A 21450-nucleotide genomic window follows, 5' to 3' on the forward strand; every position below is an offset into this window, starting at 1 on the left:
GTAGAGACTTGCATGTAACAATGTTTTCTGTCGAGACAGAGAGCTGATCTCACAAGCTTTAGATATGCAGATATCTGGACAGTTACATGGATCCAATGAAGGAGTTCATTACGATTGGGGACCCCACTTGAGATAACAGGATGGATGGATTTATCCTATGTCACATGTTCATCACATTGGTATTAATAGGTATAAGTAATCATCAGACTCAAAGGAATGTTAATTAGTGATTCTGGATTATGGAATGTGATACTTTGACTCTGTTCAAACACGATCCGTAACAGAGATGACTCTGGGGTGTGTGCGGGCAGGCGTTGGGTATCACAGGAAGTAATTGCAGAATAGTTAACATTGGATTGAGCATTTGTCACTGTTGATAAATAGGAGATATGTCTAAGGATCGCTTGTGGAAGACTTGACTCTAAATCCTTGCAAGGTGATAGCTTAAGACTTGAAATAAACATTTCACGTAACCTATCTATTCGGAGTTAACTCGGCAAGTACAAGTAAAACGAATGTCTCGCTATATGTGACTTGACATTATCCATAGTCATAAGATTCTGTTCAAGGATGTAGTTGATAAAGGATCAAATTATACTATAACTAATATGGAAAGGTCAACGACGGAATCAACCTGTCTTCTTATAGCTCTGGGGGAATGTTTACGGTTCTGCCAATCACAGTCCTCGCACTCATTCCGTTATACAAAGATTAAATGTAATTTTGGAAAATTAATTTAATGGTTGTATACGACTAGTAGTAATAAGAACCTAATGGGTCACACATAAGACTTGGAACCAAAATGAGGAATGAATATTAATTAATGGATGGAAGCCCAACTTAGTCCACTAAGGCCCATATGGAGAGAGGGGCAAAATTTCATATGTTTAGACACATGTGGGAATTAGTTTAATTTTGACAATTGTAATTAGATTATAATTGTGGATTAAATTAATTATAGAATAATTAAGTTAGAAGGTTTATTGTGATTAAATTGCTTCTAATTATTATCCTATTAAATAAGTTAATATTATCTTTACATTTAGATATAATTATAGATAATAATAATAAGAGTATTATTTCGAATATAACTCTTAATAAGTAACCTAATTCTATCTAACTAGGATTTAGATACAAGCGGTTATTTATACCCCCCTCCATTGTAAATTTCAGCCAACCCTAGTCATCCTGGAGAGTGAGAATTTTGACCCCTACAGTAGAGGATGGAATCGCACCGCTTGCTTCCATTCGATTGATTTTATGTCTTCCTCTTTCTCCTTGATCTTGTGTTGATTTGTTAGAGGCAATCTACTTTGATTGCTATTCATTGGTTGTATTCTAATCGTTTACTTGTTTGATTGTTTGTTTTGATTGTGTTTGTGAAACTCGGGATTAAGAGTTGTGGGCACTTCGTTTGCAACTGTAGATAGATCGTCAATAAAGGTATTTCGTTCTATCCCTCTTTATATGAAATAACGATTAACGGATCTTGGTTTAAGGAAATAGGTAAAAAATTTTGTATTTCCGCTGCCCTACGATTGCCTATTTTCCTTCAAAAATGATTTGTTTTTACACTCTTATTTTTCAAAGGGTTAATTACAAAAAAGTACCTTATGGTTTGGCCGATTTGCGATATGGTACTTGTGGTTTTTTTTTTTTTTTGCAAGCACAACCCTATGGTTGTAAAATTTTACATGTTTTTTTTACTTTGCCAATTTGGCCGATAACGATCTCAAAATGAAAATTTTCAAGAATTAAACTTGTTTGGTATCATATTTACTATGGAACCATATTCTTAATTTTTCAAAACCATCATTTTTGGAGTTTTCTCTCTATAAACATTATCTTTCTTTCTCATAAAAACAACACCTAAATGACCTCAAACCTAAAAGGTTGAAGAATTAAAGTTGTTTAAAATATCATTTAACTCTTGAAAATTTTCATTTCGAAGTCGTTATCAATCAAATTCTGACAAAGTGAACTCAAATACAAAATTTTGCAAACCACAGGGTTGCGTTTGCAAAAAAATAAAATACCACAGGTACCACGTCGTAAATCGGCCAAACCACATGGTACTTTTTTGTAATTAACCCTTTTCCAAATGGACATTTTTCATTGCGTTGAATAAAATTGAACCAATTTAAACACCTCGCATGGAAGTCACTCTTATGCTCAAGTGTTTAAGTCATTAAATTTTTCGGTCAAATTCGATAAAGACACTAACTATTAAAATTTGTATGGTCATCCAAATCTTCACCAAACGCGACCGACTATAAACACGATAAAAAGCTCTCTATCGGGTTGTAACTTTGGCTGAAGGTAACGGTATGGAGAAAGCGAGATTTTGTGGGTAAATAAATTCACGGGTAATTATTTGATAGATTCACAAAAGAGATTTTGTCTTTTGGCAATTCAGAATTTGTAACGGAAATCTCTCTTTTATTTTTATTTATATATATGATACCATATATTTTTTTTGACTATATATATATATATATATATATGAATTTTATTTATATGTATATATATAGAAAGTATGAAATATACGAAAATAAAGAGATATGACCGCTATATATCGGTATAAGTATTTGTCTGAATTTTGTATCCACTGTGAATCATCATCTCTTGCAATTAACAAGTATATTGGTTACTAATTACCTGCAAATTTAGGGGAAGCAAAATAGTATTTATGACGGGAATGTGGCTTGTAGCGTGGTGAAATGAATGAGATGTCTAGACTCAAAGGGGCGAACGACGGAGAATGTGTTTAAGGTGGGCTATTATTTCGAGTTCGAAATGTGGGGGTAAAACAAAGAAGGCCTTAATCATGTCATGTTTTGAGTTAGACGTGTGAGGTTTTGACCGGTATTTGATGCAAATTCTCAAGTTTCGTGTAATCATGGAACACTCGTGAGAAAAAAAATGAAGCAATAGTGAATGCTTTTTAAATTAGGCTCAAAAACTCACTTTGGAAATGGTAATGTATGCCAATTAACTCAATTTTATTCCTCAAAATGTAAATATCGATTTGTTAAATGCTGAGTGTAATGAAAAAAATTTACGTATTCAAAATAGTTCAAAATTCGTTTACAAAATTTAAGATTTTCAAATAAAATTTCATCCTATCAAAATTTAACATTTATTCTAGACAATTTTTTTTTGATTTTCTTGTTTGATTAAAGTAAAACTTTAGAGTGAGGCTTTTATTCAAAATTATTTAACAAAAACATTTATTTAAAATATAAATAAAGAGAAAAATAAATGTAGTAAAAAATAAGGTGCAAAATAACACAAAAGTAAAAAGAAAGTGCAAAATAACACAACATTAAAATTAGACGTACGTCACACGACTGAAACAAAAGTACAAAAATAACAATTACTGAGAATAAAAATAACATACTATCCTTTAATCCCATACCCCATTAGTGTAGCGTTTAGTCCCGAAATGCAAAATAACACTAAAGCAAAAAGTAAAGGATAGAAGGACTCCCTGTCTAAGGCATTTGCCAATCGTTCTGACTGGCATAGTGGGCCATGAACTGTGCCATCTGCTGGAGTATGGGGTCTTGTTGTAGCTGACATGCCTCTTGCTGCTATTGATACGTCTTTACGCACTGCAAGGTTGCCTGATTTTCCGCCCTAGTAGCTCGAGAGCCTCAATCCTCTCGTGAATGGAACGTGGGTCAACTGCTGGTGCACCACTAGGATCAACCGGCTCCTCATCCCCTGCACCCTCCATCTCATTTTCCTCCATTTGAGCATCCTCAGTTGGGTCCATGGGCCAAAACTCAAAAAAATTCGTCATGTAATATGATCTTTTCAGATATGTTTTATTGAAAAATTTTGGTGCTCTTGGAATGATGTCAATTAGATGAGCCGTATACCCGAAATGGTTGGCAAACTTAGTAATAATGTGACCAAAAGCTAAAGTTCACCTAGAGGTGTCTATGATGTCTTGCATTGTTTTGAAAATGAAGTGGGGTAAGTTAGGTCGGGTTCGGGTGGATAAACAGTGGAGTAAAATGAGTTCTCTATTATTGACGTTATTTGAATATATTTTACCCGAAATGCTATGACATATGAATTTGTGCATCAATCTCATATTTTCATCAACAATTTGCTTGTTTAGAAATTTGTTAGATCGTATAAAGCACTGTCTATGATTGGGGCCCAAACCGACTCAATTGTAACCCCTTTGGGGAGCAATTCTATATTAGGGATTATAACCAGTTAATCAACTGTAGCGCAGCGGAATTACGGTTAAAATTTATTTCTAATCCCTTTTATTTTGATCTTTGTCCGTTAACCATTGATTGAATAAAACCTTTTGATCCGTTTAAGGATATAAACATACACGGACTATCTCTTCTAGAGACGGCTGAAGAATCCACAAGGTAGTAAGATCTCCGTAGTCAAGTGCACGAACATCTATTGAGCCAGAACCGGTGCTAGCCGAAGAACGAAGAAGAACTGGAGAGATTATGTAATTCGCCAATAAAGCTTCTCCACTTTCAGAAATTATTGGCCGCATCCATTAATGTTGGTTACCTAGCAATATATGTTGGCCGAATATTTGTGTTAGTTGGTTAGGGTTTTAGGCTTTTATTATATATAGTGTAGTTATTCCTAAACCTAATTGGTTTAGGGTTAATTGGTTAATTACAAAACTAATCTAATCCTAACATAATCACTTAAATAAATACCAATAGTATTTATTCTATGCAATTAGTTATAATTAGATTAAATTTAATTACTCCAATTAAATAAACAACACTAATTGATAAATTGACGTATTAGTTTGATTAATTATTCATGAATGCAATTTCATTAATTTACAAATTAATTAATTACATCCCGTAAACTAATTAATCAATTAAATACTCAACGCCTAGATCTATTAATCAATTACATTGATACAAAGTATCAATTAATCAATTAATTAACCACCAATTAATTACCTTGACATTTTACTGTCAACCAATTAATTAATCTCATCCCTCCAGTGTACCGTTCTATAAGTTCTAACTCAGATGTTCAATGTGCACGATCCTATGGGACTGTCCTTAGCTAGCAGTGGGCTCACGGCCCAGAGACAGTAAGTGGGTTCTAGCAAACCATTACTGCCCCTAACCAATACAACTATTTCAGCAGTCTAAAGATGCAGAGACCATGTAGTTATCTCTTAACTTCTTTTACCATTTGATATCGATATTATAAACTAAAGGCATGGCGGCTGTCATCCTCTCTGTTGTTTATGATATTTCTTGATCTTAAGTAGATTAATCAATCCGATAAGTAAACTACTTATCAGGGTGTGGCCACACACTTATCAATCTCACTTATCAAGTGGCCTGTGATATCATCTCACTATTATGTGAGCGGTAATTCCATCACTTCACTATCAATGCCAATGTGTTCACCTGTTCACCCAATCATACGCGCATTTGGCATCCTATTATAGACCTTTTAGGCGTATGTCAAAGTGAACCGGATCCCACATTGATATTATAATGAAATCTGGTCTGAAGACAGTTAGAGACCTACTTAAGAAAACTAATGACACAACCACCATGTAGTTTTCTCGAGCGGATCGATCCAGTCAAATGTATACAACATGTACCCATATTCACAACTGACTTATCAAGTGTTATGGCTAGTATCAATTACTACCATACAGTCGTCGAATATACAAGTCTGTGGTCCTAATCATTCCCATGATAGAATAGACTTGGGATATGGTTTTACGATTATCAATCAATGGATTCTCTATTCATATTATAGCACAAGATATAAATGAACTAGATTAATGCCTTTATTAATGTGACACAAATACATTTTATAAGAACCAATGCCTATGAACTAGGGCACACCAACATTCTAAACCTCCTTTGGGCATATCAAACAATGTGCAAAACATCCCTTCAGTTACTTCCCTATCTTCCCCAACAATCTAAACAATATTTTGGTTTTATCGTCTTCATCTGTACCCGTCCTAAAGCTAACAAAAAATTCTGAAACCAGTGACGGGTAACTAGAAAGTGGGTTCAATGCAAAATCATTCCATCCTAACCATTCTAAGAACTCATAAATAGCACCTGAGTTTCCCAATTTATTCAACACAGGAAAATCAAAATAATGAACATGAGCAAGAGACATGTACGTAATCGCTCATACTAGTCAGCTTCCCACAGAGATGTGAGGAGGAACGTGCAATTGGTACCATTCGGATAGACGGCCCCATGGTTGAGCAATTGGGGCATTCGTCGCGGCTCGTGTTCGTGACGTGCTAACCGGCGGGGTGCTCTTCCTTCCCCTTTTTGAAGCCATTATACAAGGGTGAATTTTAGAAGTTTGAGTGATTTGAGCTGTATTGGAGTTTTTAGGGAAAATGGAATTTGTAAGTTTGGATTTGGGGTTGTTGGATTGAAGGAGTTTTGGGGTGGATTTGAGTGTGGAGGGATGAAGATTAGGGTGATTAGAAATGGTTGGAGGTGGAAATTTGATGTTTAAAAAAGAATGGAACTTAGGGTATGGAATTGGGGATTTTTGATTTAGGGGGTTCTTGTGGATTTTGAGTGTATGGGAATGGATATTGGGGGTGAAGGGATGGATTTGAGGTGGAAATTGGGGGTTTGGGTTGGAGAATCGCCGGAGAAAATGGCCGGAGATGGATGTGGGAAGCTCTTTAATGGTGGACTATTGCTGTAAAAGAAGAAGAAGGGATTAGAATGAGGAAGACAGCAATTAATCGGGCAATTTGTGCCCTCTAATCGACCACCTCGATGAGGTTGGGATGCACCTCATCGATGTGGTGCATTAATGAAACTGTGCGTTTCGTTAATGCACCCACCTCGTCGAGGTGTGTCCCAACCTCGACGAGGTGAGGAGTTCCAGGAGGTTCCAAAGCTCCTAGAACTTGTGCACCTCGTCGAAGTAATGAGACTTCGACGAGGTGCACCTGATGCCTCTAAATTATTTAGAGGCTACACACTCACCTCGTCGAGGTGTGTCTCAACCTCGACGAGGTGAGGAGTTCCAGGAGGTTTCAAACCTCCTGGGACTTGTGCACCTCGTCGAAGTAATGAGACTTCGACAAGGTGCACCTGATGCCTCTAAAATATTTATTTATAATATTTTTATATTTTTCTTTTAGTTTATAAATATATATGTATATATACATATGTAAATAAATCTTATAAATTTAGATATAATTTTTTTTCTTTTTTTTCTATTTTTTTTTTGTTATTTTTATATATATATATAGATAGTAATATAGCTTAATATATATATATATAAATATAAACAATACTCAAAATTAAAATGAAATAAAAGTTAGAAATATCGGGTTGCCTCCCGACAAGCGCTAAGTTTAACGTCGATCAACTCGACGTTATTGAGTGGCTAATTGCTCGTGGTCGGGGCATTGAGGTATACGACGAAATCGGTCATGCTCGTGTCTCCGGTCTCGTATAGTTTGACTCGTTGTCCATTCACTTTGAATGGTGTTACACCTTCTCGTTGAATCGCGACCACTCCCAAAGGGAAAGTTTCGGTTACTTCATACGGCCCATGCTACCTTGACTTTAACTTACCAGGGAAAAGTCGTAACCGAGAGTTGTATAGAAGAACTTTATCCCCCGCTTTAAATGTTCGTGGTATTATATGCTTGTCATGCCAACGTTTTGTCCGCTCTTTGTATAGTTTTACGTTTTCGCATGATGAGAGGCGGAATTCATCGAGCTTGTTGAGCTACATCAAACGTTTTTCTCCTGCAGAACATATATCATAATTTAAAATTTTAAGAGCCCAAAATGACTTATGTTCTAGTTCTACGGGTAGATGACATGCTTTTTCGAAAACTAGATGACACGGTGAGGCACCTATATGGGTTTTAAAAGCCGTTCTATAGGCCCACAAAGCATCGTCTAACTTAATCGACCAATCCTTCTAGGATGAATTTACATTTTTCCTAAAATGCTTTTTAGTTCCCGGTTTGATATTTCAACTTGACCACTTGTTTGGGGATGATATAGGGTGGCTACCCGGTGGGTCACTCCGTATTTTGCCAACAATTTGTCAAATTACTTGTTGCAAAAGTGCGTGCCACCATCACTAATGATTGCTCGGGGTGTTCCGAATCGAGTGAAAATGTTTTTCTTTAGGAACTTCGTAACCACCCGAGCGTCATTAGTAGGTGAAGCAAGCGCCTCTACCCATTTTGATACATAATCAACTGCAACAAGCACAAACTGGTTACCAAATGAATTCGGACAAGGACCCATAAAATTAATGCCCCACACATTAAGAAATTCACAAACCAATATGCTTGATAGGGGCATTTCGTGTCTACGTGATATGTTACCCATTCGTTGACACTTATCGCAAGATTTCACGAACTCATATGCATCTTTAAAGATCGCGGGCTAATAAAACCCACATTGTAAGACTTTGGCAGTCATAGGGTTTGGACCGTGGTGGCCACCGGGTTCACGTGAGTGACAAAACTCAAGTATAGATCTTACCTCTTCTTCCGAGATACACCTATGAATCACATTGTCTCCACAAACCTTAAAAAGGAAAGGCTCATCCCATAGATAGGACCACTTGTCACGGACACAGCCTCCCAAGTATCTGTTGGCCGTGCGGCACTAGTAAATTCTCCCCGATTACTAGTTCAGCCTTATCCTCGATTGCGTAGCTCGAACGCTAGGCAAAGTATGGCAGCGGAAGATAAGGATCTTGCACAAAGTCAAGTGAAGCAAATACACTCTTTATTAAGAAAGAATGCTTTACAAAGGATCTCACTTGGCATTCACTTGAGTCTTGAGATCCAAAACATTCAAGTGTGCATAAGAGAGTTCTAGCCTATTGCAACACTTTGTAAATTCGTTGCAATTCTTGTATATCTTGCATTGCTTGTTTAATACAATTGATATTCTCCCAATCCTCTCAATCTTCCTAAGTGCTTTCGAATATCACTTCTACAAGTCAAAAGGCTTACTTAGCCGACTTTGATAGCAAGCGACTAAGTGCCCTATGGGTTGGAAAAATAGCCCCGTGACAGTCGGCGAAAAACTTACGTCTTTGTTGGTATGTGAGCCCGTGAGGAAGTATATTACCTGCTTGAAAGTTTGCGAATTTGGTGAACCATGGTAATGTTGATACGCTAAACAGTGGTTCGTTTGGAAAGAACTCCTTGATTTCTCTTTGCATGTTGGTTTTATGTGGTGCAAACTCTAATCGTGAAAGGTGATCGACAACCACATTAGCTACTCCTTTCTTGTCTCGTATCTCCAAATCAAATTCCTGTAGTAGGAGAACCCATCTGATCAATCTCGGTTTTGCATCCTATTTAGATAAGAGATATTTTAGTGCGAAATGATCAGTGTAAACAATAACTTTAGAAAGCACAAGATAAGAACGGAATTTATCAAAAGCGAAAACAATTGCTAGTAGCTTTTTTTCGGTTGTTGTATAATTTTGTTGTACTTCATTCAACATCCTACTAGCAAAGTATATCGGTTGAAAATTCTTATCTTTCCGATGTCCTAAACATGCTCCAACTGCCAAATCACTAGCGTCACACATTAGCATCAATTAACTTTTCTTTCAATAGTTCAACATCGGATAAACATTCTTTAGAAAAGTTAAACTCAACATCTTTCATCACAATTGGGTCAATGGCTTTGAAATTTTCGAGAAATCTTTTATGAAACGCTTATAAAATCCAACATGCCCTAAAAAGCTTCGAATAGCCTTAACAGAATTAGGCGGTGGCAATTTTGCAATTACCTCCACCTTTGCCGGATCTACTTCTATGCCTTGACATGATACTTTATGGCCAAGAACAATTGATTCATTAACCATAAACTGAATTTTTTTCCAATTTAGAACCAAAATTAGTATCTTCACATCTTTTAAGGATTAGTTATAAATTATGCAAGCAACTATCAAATGTTTTTCCAAACACGGAAAAATCGTCCATGAAAACTTCCATGAAGTTTTCAATCATGTCATCAAAAATTGCCATCATGCACCTTTGAAAGGTAGCCAGGGCATTATATAGTCCGAAAGGCATTCTACGATAGGCAAAAGTTCCATATGGGCATGTAAAAGTTGTTTTCTCTTGGTCGCTTGGAGCAATCGGGATTTGCATGTATCCGAAATAGCCATCTAAATTACACATATAAGCATGCCCTAACAATCTTTCAAGCATTTGATCGATGAGAGGTAGAGGAAAATGGTCCTTCCGGGTGGCATCATTCAATTTTCGATAATCAATACACATGCACCACCCGGTTACCTTTCTTACCGGAATTAATTCAGTTTTCCCATTAGCTTGAACAGTTATACCTCCCTTTTTAAGTACAACTTGTACCGAACTTACCCAACTACTATCCGAGATTGGATAGATGATACCTGCATCAAGGAGTTTTAGAATTTCAGTTTTCACCACTTCCTTGATGCTTGGGTTTAGGCGTCTTTGAGGTTGGGCCATCGGTTTAACTTGTTCCTCCATGAAAATTTTATGTGTGCAAATAGATGGGCTTATTCCTTTGATGTCCGCCAATGTTCATCCGAAGGTTTCTTGTGATCTTTGAGCATATTGATCAATATTTCTTCCATTTCACCTATCAAGGAAGAAGAAATTACAACAGGTAAATTTGAGTTTTCACTTAAAAGTGCATATTTCAAATGAGATGGTAAGGGTTTAAGGTCTAATTCGGGTGGCTCTTCCAATGATGATTTGGGTCTCGATTTGTCCTCTCGAACGAGTTTCTCATACTGATCACGGATCCACATGCAATCCTCGGGGTCATGATTCAAGTTGACAATTATTTCTTTTATTTCTTGATCTATCACAACCTCTTCTTGATTCAACCCAAGACCATTTAACACCACTTTTTCCAACAGGTCTTCAAACATGTTATTTTGAAAAACATCCTTAACAACTTCATCTGTTATATCAAGAAAGTTACAATGCTCAATATTGTCGGAAGGATATTTTAAAGAATTGAAAACATTAAAAATCACATCCTCATTTTGTAACCGGAGAATTAATTTCCCTTGTTGCACATCTATAAGTGTTCTCCTGGTTGCTAGAAAAGGACGACCCAAAATTATCGGGATTCGATCATCCTCCTCCATAATAAAACCAGCAGGAAAGATGAATTTACCCACTTTAACCAACACGTCTTCTACAAACCGTTTGGGGTATGCTAGAGAACAGTCGGCTAATTGTAAGGAAACCTTAGTGGGATTTGGCTCTCCTAAACCCAATTTTCGAAAGATACTTAATGGCATGAGATTTATGCTTGCTCCAAGATCACATAGAGCTCTGTTGAGCAATTTCCACAAGTGCACGGTTTCGCTTGTAGTAATAAAAAGATATCGATCCCACAGGGAACGTTTTGATAAATAAAAATTATACTTCTAATTAAATTCATTTTCTCGAGGTTAATAGAAAAATCGTTAAATGGTTTAAAATGTATGGATTCTGATTCTAATTTTGCCAATAGTTTAGATCACAACTTATAGAAATTATGTTTAGATTAAATTTAATATCCAAGGCTTATTTATAATAAGCAAGAACACAACTTATAACTTTGATTTGTTTAGAAAGATATAACAAATTATCAATTAATTCAATTTAATAGGCATTGAACTATAATCAACCTTTCCTATTCGGCCTAACACTGAAAACCTTAATCAAATTTGGAATCTAAATCGATTATTCGGTATTCCCGCAATGATCAAATATAAACCCGAATTTGCTTAAATGTTCAACAAAGTTTTCATAGAAAATATTAGATTTGTTTATAAATGTTTTTTTATGAAAACACCAGTTAAATTACTTAAGAATATCACTTAAATCAAACTCAAAATTACAACAGTAAAGATGGAATTGTATTGAAAAGATATTTTATTAGTTTGAATTGAAACGTCACAAGTTAACAGAGAAGAAGCTTGGATAGCATTTTAACTAATTGAGTTACGGGTTGTCAATCCTTTCCTCAACTTCATAGGTTCGTCATACCCTAGGGTGCCTCCTACACCGGTTCCTCTCGGTGAATCCTCGAAATAGCACTTATTCGTCTTCAAACAAAACTCTAACGTAAACTATAAGATCTGTATCTTGTATCTAACTATTTGTACAACTTGTATAACAAGTATGCTTCTAACAAAATTAAACTAAAACCTCTAACTCTTTGAATTCTGAAATGTCTCCTCTATTTATAATTGTTTAAGAGGTGTGTTGAAGGAACTTATCCGTTGGTGAAGAGTCGCCTCTATCCGGATGAAATGATGCGTCGTTTGGAAATTAAAACATGTAGAGATTATGAGAAACTTCGTCGAAGTTTCTCATAATCTCTACAGAAACAGCAAGATGATAAAATTATTATATGTAGCATATGTAATTTTTCACGTAGGCAAAAATTTAAAACAAGCATTCGTACATAAAAACATGCATTCGTACTCGAAAATAGGTAAATGAAATATCGCCTCCTACACTTAAATTGGACCATGTCCTTATTGGTGCAAAAATTGATAATTCATAAATAAATAGAGTACGAAATTATATAAACTAAAATAAAATTGATAAAATTGTACGAAACAAACAAGCATAAAATTAAAATTAAAATAGAAATAAACTAAAAATGAGGAAAGATAAAACCTATCAACGGGAAGGTGAACCCGGTGGAGATGGTGTCAACACGACTCCTTGACGGCGGAAATAGGATAATAGCCGACGTCGAGTGGATTTGTGCTCCCTCCTCAAACTATTGATATTGTCATCCACCGCATTAATCCTTGAACTCATTTGGCGATTATCGGCAATGACTTCATCCATTCTCAAATTCATTTGGCGATTGTTGGCATTAACTTGCTCTAAAACACATTGCCAACCCACCATTTCATCAACATTGGCGCCGACATCTTCACGTGGTGCCTCCTCTTCTTGCCTCTCCTCATTGCCACCAACATCTGCCTCTTCCTCCTCTTCTTCATCTTCCTCATCTTCCTCCTCGACCTCCTCTTGGGTATCGAAACCTTGTGAACTAGACGCACCGCCACCCGAACTAGCAAACAAACTCCTAGTCCTAGCCTCATACGATCTAAAAGTAGGTGGCCTTTGTTTAAGCACTAAATTTTCCCTTTGAAGTGCGGCATAATCCAATAGAGGAAAACCATAATTACGAGGGAGTGATTGGAAATCCGCCAAACCACCCGTAGCTCCCAAAACAATTCTGGTAATGAGATTACCCATAGGAACTTACCTATTAGTGGAAACGGAGGCTCGGTGCAAATTATCAAAAATCATCCCAATACTATCAACAACCAAACCCTTGAAAATACAATCCAACACAAACAAATCCCGACTTTGAACCTTTGACCCATCAACTCTTCCAAAAAGTGAATAGGATAAAAACTTGTGAAAATAGAAAACACAATTATCCTTTATAAGTTTGCTTGAAGTATTTTTTGGACGAAAATGATCCAAATCCGTCAAAGAACGCCAAACCGAGTTGGTTTGAAAAAATTCTTAGGCTTAGCATAAAAATTTTGTGTAGGGAATCCAAACCATCTACCCATCTCTTCATAGCCAACATCAAAATTCCTACCCAAATTCCTAAAAGAATTCTACCGTTCCTCTTATCATAAGCCAAAGTTACCAAAAACTCAACTATATCTGTTTCACTATGAGGGAAACGCATACTAGCAAATTGTTCCCAACCAAGAACCCTTAAAAATTCATTAATCCTTTCGGAGAAGGAAAAATTACTCACCGTTTTGAAATCCAAGAAAGGCATGTCGGTGAATAGGAGTTTGGAACCGGAAAAGTGCTTATAGTGCCTTCCTTCCGAATCCGAATTGATATCAAAGGGTGCTCCATATCCGAATTGATTGGTGAAAAGTGCGGTAAATTTAAATGTGATTGATGTGTAGTTAGTGTGGAAGAAGAAAATGTGTTTAATTGAAAGTTGGAATAGGAATATGTGCAAAATTCAGCCAATTTCTGGAATGAAATCAGCGTGCCGCGGTCGAGATTTTAAGAATCTCGATCATGATAGACATTTTTCAGGGAGGAAAAATTCTTCCTGACTTGCCTGCTTGCTGGTCGTCCAGAGATTTTGAAAATCTCTACCGAGATTTTTGACCTGTACACCAAAATCTCCATTTTTGGACATTTTCAACCTTGTTAAATTTATTTCTTCTTGCACTAATGTTCTATTAATGATATTTAATACCTGAAAAACTTTAAAATCAAAATTGAAAAATTATATAAAAGGTTAGCCATAAGGGCTTTCCTTAAACTAAAAATTCATAAAAGATAATGTCATTGATACCATAAAAAGATAATTTCATTGATTGAGGAACATATATACATTGCACATAAAAAATAGAAAAATTGTAAACTAAAAATCAAGACGAATTTACAAACAATTAATCATAAACACACTTAAACACAAACTAAATCTAAACTTCATCCTTATTGATGGTAATGCCTCGTGCTTGAGCCCGATTTATTTTTGCTTGAACTGTTATTTGTCTTTCTTGTGAAGAAAGAAACCGCGGACCAAGACGAAATTCTCGTTTGACAAGTCCTTCACTTTCCAAGAATTCGAAGTCAATGACGGAAAATGGTTCATTCTCGCTCTAAGGAACGGAAATTGTGCCCTTGGCACCCAGAATAATTCCACAGACTAAATTCCTATACCCAACTTTCTTGTTCTTTGAACGTGAAGCAGATATCAAACCTTCCATCAAAATTTTTAATGAATCCACCATATTACCTTGAAGTACGTCTCTAAAACATATAAATCCTTGTCATGAACTATACTTCCATAAACACATCCAAAAAGACTGTAACCGAGATATTTATGGAGATATAAGATGGAGTTTGAAGTAATAGATTTGTTGAATGCAAGATGTGGATTAAATCTCCAAAATCTTGTCAACATCCTCTAAATATCTCGAGATGTCATATCTCTACCAGGATGGATATGTGATGTATCTCGTGGTGGAAAACCAAACCATGCATATAATTTGGGATAACCGAATGTACATTCTCTTCCATTGTTGCGGAAACTGAGACGAAATCGCCGCTTGTCGACGAATCGAACTGTTGAAAAGAACTCTACTGCCCAATTTCCTATAATTGGGAAACGCATGGACGAAAACTTTGTCCATCCTAAATTGTTAAGATAACAATTAATATCACCGTTGATACCGAGTTCATCATTCAAGAACTCGTCCATGTACATTATGCCACAAAACATGACGTAGCAGAAGTGCAAATAACATCGTCCCTCATCTTCGTTAAAAATAGGGAACCACGCACCATAATGTGTTGAGATGTCAACACGCTTTCTGCGAGCGGGATTACGTTTCTTCAATTGTTTTGGAGAAGGAATCATGATTAAGTAAATTTTGGTGTTTGAAAACTTAAGAAAATTAAAACAGAGAATTCAGAATTTCTGAAGATAGATGAAAATATATGACAAATCTATAGAAAATTTAATTTTATAGGTTTCTAATCCAAAAATCATGACTTTTAAAAATAAAAAAGGTGTCTATTGGTGCCTTTTGGGTGAAAAACTACTTAAAATTCGAAATTAATGCTTGTGAGAAAAAGGGGAAGGAGAAGAAAATCAATCTGACCAGCACAGGAATTACGCGTGTCGCGGTCGAGATTCTTGGAATCTTGGTCACGACACACTTTGCCTACTGGCAAAGTGCTGCGTGCTGGACCTCCATAAATCTTTGTAGAGATTTTCAAAATCTCTACATGAGCAGAAACTTTACATAAAACCTTAAAACAAGAATCTCAGTTGAGATTTTAATAATCTCTGCATGAGCAGAAATACATAAAACTTCAAACAAAAGTCATTGTTGAGATTTTAATAATCTCTACACAAACATAAACTTAATGTTTGATGTAATTTCACCTAAATTTAATTCAATTGAGTTTTAAAAACATTTTTTCAACAATTAAGATACAAAACATATTTTCTTAATATCTTTTTAATGACCTTAATTTATTTTTTTCTAATCTAACTATTAATTTCTAATGAATAAACTAAACTAAAATGAAATGTAAAAGCTACTAAAAACTAAAATATGAAAATAATCCCTTAAGAAACCTCAAGGGGCATCTAAATATTGCACAAATTCAATTGCTTGGACTGGAGCTCCATCATAATAAATCTTACAACGATTACCGTTAACCTTGAATTGTTCTCCCTTAGAATTTTCCAATTTCAAAGCTCCATGATTAAAGGCATCGGTAACCAAATATGGTCCCATCCATCTAGACTTTAGCTTACCTGGAAACAACCTCAATCGGGAATTGAAAAGTAAAACTTTATCCCCAATCTTGAAAGTTTTGACCGTAATTCTACCAACATGCCATTTTTTCACTTTCTCTTTGTACACCTTAGCGTTTTCATAGGACAAGTAACGTAGTTCATCCAATTCATTTAAGTCGAACAAACGCTTTTCACCTGCACTTTGTAAATCATAATTAAGGGTTTTAATTGCCCAAAATGCTTTATGCTCTAATTCTACTAGTAAATGACAAGCTTTACCATAGACTAAACTATATGGTGTCATTCCTATAGGTGTTTTAAATGTGGTACGGTATGCCCATAGCGCATCGTTAAGTTTGTGAGACTAGTCTCTCCTAGAAGACGAAACTGTTTTCTCTAATATCCACTTGAGTTCCCTATTTGAGATCTCTACTTAACCATTCGTTTGAGGATGGTATGGAGTAGATACACGGTGATGTACTCCGTATTTCTTCATAAGCGATTCAGACCTTCTATTAATGAAATGAGTGCCTCCATCGCTTATCATTGCTCTAGGAACTCCAAATCGATAAAATATTTCGTTTAAAAACTTAACAGCTACCTTAGCATCATTAGTCGAGGTTGCAATTGCTTCAACCCACTTTAAAACATACTCTACAACTACTAAAATGTAATTTTTGCCAAAAGAAGGAGGAAAAGGACCCATAAAGTCTATTCCCCACACATCGAAGATTTCAACCTCTAACATGCTCGTCAGGGGCATTTCATCTTTCTTGCCTAAATTTCCTGCTCTTTGACACTTATCACAACGGTTAATAAACAAACGAACATCTTTAAACAGAGTAGGCCAAAAGAATCCACATTCTAATACCTTTGGAACTATTTTACTTACACTGTTATGACCTCCATAAGGGCTTGCATGACATTCAAACAAAATAGAATTATATTCTGACTCACTAACACATCTCCTAAGCATTCCATCACCAAATGTTTTGAATAAGAATGGATCTTCCCAAAAGTATTTTTTAACATCCGAAAAGAATTTCTTCTTTTGCTAGAAATTCAACCCATCAGGAACTATATTTGTAGCAAGGTAATTAGCTATATTTGCATACCATGGTGCTACTAGACTCTTTACTTGCATGCGATGTTCATCATGGAAATCATCTCGTATGCCTACAGTCTCACCAATAGGACCATTTTCATCTTCAAGTCTTGATAGATGATCGACGACAAGATTCTCGACTCCCTTTTTATCTTTTATTTCAATATCAAACTCTTGCAACAATAAGACCCACCTAATAAGACGCGGTTTTGCATTTTTCTTAGCAAACAAATACCTCAAAGTAGCATGATCGGTGTAAATGATGACTTTAGACCCTAACAAGTATGATCTAAACTTTATCACATTCAAAAACTACCGCTAACATTTCCTTTTCGGCTGTTGTATAATTTAATTGAGCACTGGATAAAGTATGACTTGCATAATATATGACATGAAGTTTCTTATCTTTCCTTTGACCTAATACACATCCTACGGCTAAATCACTTGTATCACACATAATTTCAAAAGGTAAATCTCAATCGGGCTTAGCAATTATGGGTGCACTAACTAAAGCAGTTTTCAATGTATTAAAGGCTTGCAAACAATCCTTGTTAAAATCAAAAGAAGCATCTTTCATAAGTAAATTAGTAAGTGGCTTGGCAATTACAGAAAAGTTCTTTATAAACCTTCTATAAAAACATGTTTGTCCTAAAAATGACCTTACTCCCTTAACCGTGGTTGGTGCGGGTAAATTTTCAATTACTGAAGTCTTCGCTCTATCCACTTCCAATCCTTTTTCAGAAATTTTATGTCCTAAAACAATTCGTTCATCTACCATGAAATGACATTTTTCCCAATTAAGTACTAGGTTAGTCTCTTCACATCTAGACAATACTTTATCTAAGTTTTATAAACATGCATCAAAAGAATCACCGTATACAGAAAAGTCATCCATGAATACTTCCATGATATCTTCAATAAAATCATTAAAAATAGCAGTCATACAACGCTGAAAAGTTGCAGGTGCATTACATAGACCAAATGGCATTCTTCTATAAGCAAAGGTTCCATATGGACATGTGAATGTAGTGGTCATCCAGGTAAATATAGATTTGAAAGAATCCGGAATACCCATCTAGGAAACAATAAAATGCATGACCGACTATCCTTTCGATCATTTGATCAATGAAAGGAATAAGAAAATGATTGTTGAGCGATTTCCGCAAGTGCACGGCTTTCGCATGTAGTAATAAAAGATATCGAACCCACAGGGAACGCTTATTTTATAAAAACTTATTTTATTCAGATTAAATTCGCTTTCTCTAGGTTTAATTAGAAAATCGTTTTATTGGTTTGAATGGAATAAATGGTTGTGATTCAGAATCCAATTCTGTCAACAGTCTAGATTACAATTACAAGAACTATGTTTAAGAACAAGTAGAATTCAAGACTTGCACGCACAAAGCAAGAAAGCAACTTATAATTTTGATTAGATTATTAGTGAGTAACAATTTATCGATTAATTCAATTACTGGGCTTCGAACTACAGACAATCTTTCTGGATCGAAATAGATTGCTACCTTAATCAAATTGGTGTTCTATATTTGATAAATCGACTTATCACAGATACCAAATATAAATCCTAATTCTTTTAAGTGTTCAACAAAGTTTCCATTGAAATGTAATTTGTGTAAAAAGGTTTTTATTGAAAACACCTGTTTATTACTTTTAAGAATATCGCTAGATTAGACTCGAAAATAACAACAGTAGAAATGAATTGAATTGAAAAGATAATTTATTAATGAATTGTGAATCGTCACAAGTTAACAGAGAAGAAGAAGCGTGGATAGCATTTTAACTAAATTGTGTTCCGGGTTGTCAATCATTTCCTCAAACTTTGTAGGCTTGTCAGACCCTGGGGCGCTTCACCCACTAGTTCTTCTCGCTGAATCTTCTACAGAGTGTAAACTCGTCTTCGAACAATTCTCGAACTTAAACTATAATATATGTGTTTGTATCTAAACTAATTGAACAACTTGTGTACAACAAGTTTGCTTTTACAAAATTGTAAACTAGAATCTCTAACTATCTAACTCTCTTCTGAATTAGAAATTATCAACAAAATATCCAACCCTGGATTCTGAAATGTGTGCTCTATTTATAATTGATGAAGAGTCTTGTTTGAAGTGTCGTGTCCACTGGTGAAGAGTCGTCTCTATCCGGATGAATAGACGTGTCGTTTCAAATTAAAAACATGTAAAATATTTGCTGTATCTTTGCTATTTATGTCGAGATGATGAGAATCTCGGTCGCGTCTTTGGATTGAGGGAGAATACTACACGAACTCGCGTTTCCTTGCTGGAAAACGCGTGTCGCGACCGAGATATTGGGAATCTCGATCGCAACAGAGACTTTTGTCTCTGTTCTAAGATTGTTCCCAATTCCTTCATCACGGCCTCTGAATCGTACGTGCCTTTTAGCTTGTAAATGTGATTTCTCTCTCGTTTTTGCTCCGTTTTAGCTCCTATTTGGATTTTTCCAAATAATTAAGTACCTTGCACAATAGAAACAACTATAAACGTAAAAGTATTCTAAATAAATATAATTAACATGATTTTGATACAAAACTGATGTAATTATTGATGTTATTTTAGGTATATTTTGGGCTTATAATCTCCTACACTTAAGCTTTTGCTAGTCCTGAACAAAATTTCACTGAATTTATTCTTCAATCAATCTTTTTATAAAAACAGAACATATTTCCACATATCCTTTTAAATTAGTTAAACCGAAAGATGAATCTTACAAGGTAAATTTATACGCAAAACATCAAACTAGCTAGTGTAAAAGTGATATATCATCCGTCTTGTATTTCAATTTTTATATTGAAGCATTCGGGATGGTGTAAGCACGCATGTTTTTGATTCTTTCGTCTCAAGGCATTTCAAAGCACAAAATTTCCTTTCCCAAACCTAAACAATTATATAAATATGGATTAATATGAACTTAGGTTTAATTTATTTGTTAGTCACGCCCATGATAAGGGTGGTCTCGTCCGTGACTTTATAAACATTTATTAAATTGTTTGTGTTCATTTAAGAGATTCCGACCATGCCATGGATGGGCGCAATCGTTACTTTAAACTTTAAACACGTTTAATTTGATTTTATTTTTAACGTTCCTTTCATACCTCGATCGTGATAAGGGTGGTCGTAATCGTGGCCAAAAGTACCGTTTAATTTATTTTTCTTCCCTTTCATACCTCGATTGTGATAAGGGTTGTCACAATCGTGGCCAAAATTTAAGAATACGACTACTTAATTTAATTAACACGAGTTATAAAACATAAATTTAAAATGGGAAAGAAAAATAGCACATTCATCCTCTATTGACTTAAAATTCAACATGTACTACGGCTATAGTTTCCTTAAAAACTTCAATTGGTTTTAAAGTAAGACGAAATCAATCTGAGAAAAAAGCTAAAAGTGTTAGTTTGATTAATGCCTATAAGCCTAATTAAAAATAGAAAATAAGAATTATATTTAGGGAAAAGTACAAAAATAAACCTTGTGGTTACACTTATTTTCAATCGTAACCCATGTGGTTTAAAAGTTTTCAAAATGGTACCATGTACTTCAATCCGTTAGCAAACATAGGCATTTTTATCTAACGGTGTTAAAAATGCTGAGGTGGCAGTCAAAGTCAAAAAGTCTGAAGGGTAATTTTGTCATTTCAAATACTTTATATTTTATAATTTATTATATTTTTAAAATTTTAAACCTCCTCCAATCCTAAATTGACACCTCAACTCTCTTCTTTCTCTCCTACCTCTCTTAGGTGTGCCTCTTCCTCTTCTCTTCTTTACTGCAATGGTAAGTTGATTCCTTCAATTTGAACCAATTCTGAAGATGGAATTTTGATCGGGATTAGAAGGAAACTTCAGTAAAGCTAAGCTTCCTTTCTCATACTCATCTTCTCCTTGAGAAGACAAAAGATAACTTCCTGGACATAAGAAAGCTGAAGAGGTTTCTTCGCCGCCGCCTCCACCGTCACCGACTGTAGAGCATCTTCCTGACACTCATGATGCAGAGA

This window comes from Euphorbia lathyris, chromosome 8 (genome assembly GCF_963576675.1).
Source record: "Euphorbia lathyris chromosome 8, ddEupLath1.1, whole genome shotgun sequence".
Taxonomy (NCBI): Eukaryota; Viridiplantae; Streptophyta; class Magnoliopsida; order Malpighiales; family Euphorbiaceae; genus Euphorbia; species Euphorbia lathyris.